The sequence below is a fragment of the Aegilops tauschii genome, chromosome 2 (genome assembly GCF_002575655.3).
Source record: "Aegilops tauschii subsp. strangulata cultivar AL8/78 chromosome 2, Aet v6.0, whole genome shotgun sequence".
NCBI lineage: Eukaryota > Viridiplantae > Streptophyta > Magnoliopsida > Poales > Poaceae > Aegilops > Aegilops tauschii.
Genome location: NC_053036.3, coordinates 61,856,907 through 61,860,165, shown reverse-complemented (window position 1 = coordinate 61,860,165; position 3,259 = coordinate 61,856,907).

Sequence of the window (3,259 nt, the reverse complement as noted above, 5' to 3'; positions counted from 1 at the left end):
GTCTCACCTTGATGTCGGAGGGGGCGGTGACGGGGATGACGGTGGGGATGATGGAGGGGCCGGGGGCTCCTAGATTTCTGCGTAAACAAAAACCCTATAAGCTATCAACTAATCGTATGCATACGCCTTGCATAGTGCTCTCCAATTTTAGCATTCAAAGTAGGAGTAGTTCTCCAATTTGAGCATTCAATAAGCAAAATCAAATCACAAAATAAAGTAGTATTCAAATTAGGATGCATTCAATTATAAGCAAAACTACATCATCTCCATACGTCCGTACATCGTCGAATATTATCACTAATACACCTCGAATACTATCATACATATAGCATCGCTAGTACAGCTAGAACCGTAGCGCCCGACGGGTATCGGCGCGGGCGGTGGACACCCAAAGGGACGGAACCATCACAGGATCATAGCTCCAGTGAGATCCCTGAAGAACCTGCCAGGTATTGTCGAACCTGCCCTCCAACGCAACCATGTAGCGACGGACGTGCTGGTCCTCCTCGCTGACACGGTGACGTACCACCTCCGCGGTGTCCGGAAGCCTCGGCACCGTCACTGGCCCACGCGACCGCCACCAAACAAGGATCGGGTCAACGACGGGCTGGCTCCTCACCAACCTACGCCCACCGGAAGGTAGCACCTCCCAAAACCAGCCCGGCGGAGCCCAGTCCCGGACATGGCCCCTCTGATCAAACCGGCCTCCTCCGCCGAGTCGACGAGGAGGATGCGGGATAGGCATCGTCGACGTCGATGCGGGAATAAGTGCTTTAACTAAAAAAGCAAACTAGTTCTATTAATTTCCTTGCTAAAAATAAACTACTTCTATAGTAAAATAAACTAGTTTTGTTAAATCAACTAGTTCAACTACTAATTAAGCACTTACTATAAATAAAATAAAGTAGTACTTACTAAAAATAAACTACTTCTATATATAGTAAAATAAAGTAGTTTTATTAAATCAACTAGTTCAACTACTAAGCACTTACTATAAATAAAATAAAGTAGTACTTACGAAAAATAAACTACTTCTATAGTAAAATAAAGTAGTTTTATTAAATCAACTAGTTCAACTACTAAGCACTTATTATAAATAAAATAAAGTAGTACTTACTAAAAATAAACTTGTTTAACTAGTTCTATTATTTATCGACCCCCCCCCCCCTCATGTCGAAGTTATCGGGGAGGGGGTATATCGACAACGACATACCCGATAAAAAATAAGAAGAGGAAGAATAAGAAAAAAAAAGAGGAGAAGAAGAAAAAAAGGAGAAGAAGAAGGAATAGAGGAGAAGAAGAAAAAATAGATTTTAATCTATTTTTTTCTTCTCCTCTATTCCTTCTCCTTCTCCTCTTTTTTTCTTCTTCTTCGTCCTCTTCTTATTTTTCTTCTTCTTCATTCTTCCTCTTTTCTTCTTTCCTTAATTTCTTTCCTCGACGACCCTAACCCTAAACAGTACAACTAACTACAACGACTTCGCTTGCATACATATTGAAAGATCGTGGATGTCGCCTAGAGGGGGGTGAATAGGCGCTTTAAAATAATTACGGTTTAGGCTTGAACAAATGCGGAATAAACCTAACGGTTAATTTGACAAGCACAAAACCTAAAACAACTAGGCTCACCTATGTGCACCAACAACTTATGCTAAGCAAGGTAAACAACTAAGTGATAGCAAGATATATGACAAGAAACAATATGGCTATCACAAAGTAAAGTGCATAAGTAAAGGGCTCGGGTAAGAGATAACTAAGGCACGCGGAGACGACGATGTATCCCGAAGTTCACACCCTTGCGGATGCTAATCTCCGTTTGGAGCGGTGTGGAGGCACAATGCTCCCCAAGAAGCCACTAGGGCCACCGTAATCTCCTCACGCCCTCGCACAATGCAAGATGCCGTGATTCCACTAAGGGACCCTTGAGGGCGGTCACCGAACCCGTACAAATGGAAACCCTTGGGGGCGGTCACCGAACCCGTACACTTTGGCAACCCTTGGGGGCGGTCACCGGTACCCGTCAAATTGCTCGGGGCGATCTCCACAACCTAATTGGAGACCCCGACGCTTGCCCGGAGCTTTACACCACAATGATTGAGCTCCGAACACCACCAACCGTCTAGGGCGCCCAAGCACCCAAGAGGAACAAGCTCAAGGGCACCAAGCACCCAATAGTAATAAGCTTCTCAACTTGTAACTTCCACGTATCACGTGGAGAACTCAAACCGATGCACCAAATGCAATGGCAAGGGCACACGTGTTGGGGATCGTAGCAGAATTTTAAAATTTCCTACGCATCACCAAGATCCATCTATGGAGTATACTAGCAACGAGGGGAAAGGAGTGCATCTACATACCCTTGTAGATCGCGAGCGGAAGCGTTCCAATGAACGAGGTTGATGGAGTCGTACTCGCCGTGATCCAAATCACCGATGACCGAGTGCCGAACGGACGGCACCTCCGCGTTCAACACACGTACGGAGTAGTGATGTTCTCCTCCTTCTTGATCCAGCAAGGGGGAAGGAGAGGTTGATGGAGATCCAGCAGCACGACGGCGTGGTGGTGGATGTAGCGGGATCTCGGCAGGGCTTCGCCAAGCTTCTGCGAGAGGGAGAGGTGTTGCAGGGGAGGAGGGAGGCGCCAAAGGCTGTTGTCTTGCTGCCCTCCCTCCCCCCCCCCTATATATAGCCCCCCTGGGAGGGGGGAGCCGGCCTGGAACCCATCTACATGGGGGGCGGCGGCCAGGGGGGAGACTTGCCCCCCAAGGCAAGTGGGGCGCCCCCCCACCCTAGGGTTTCCAACCCTAGGCGCAGGGGGGAGGCCCATGGGGGGCGCCCCAGCCCACTAAGGGCTGGTTCCCTTCCCACTTCAGCCCATGGGGCCCTCCGGGATAAGTGGCCCCACCTGATGGACCCCCGGGACCCTTCCGGTGGTCCCGGTACAATACCGGTGACCCCCGAAACCTTCCCGGTGGCCGAAACTTTACTTCCTATATATAATTCTTCACCTCCGGACCATTCCGGAACTCCTCGTGACGTCCGGGATCTCATCCGGGACTCCAAACAACTTTCAGGTTTCCGCATACTCATATATCTACAACCCTAGCGTCACCGAACCTTAAGTGTGTAGACCCTACGGGTTCGGGAGACATGCAGACATGACCGAGACGCCTCTCCGGTCAATAACCAACAGCGGGATCTGGATACCCATGTTGGCTCCCACATGTTCCACGATGATCTCATCGGATGAACCACGATGT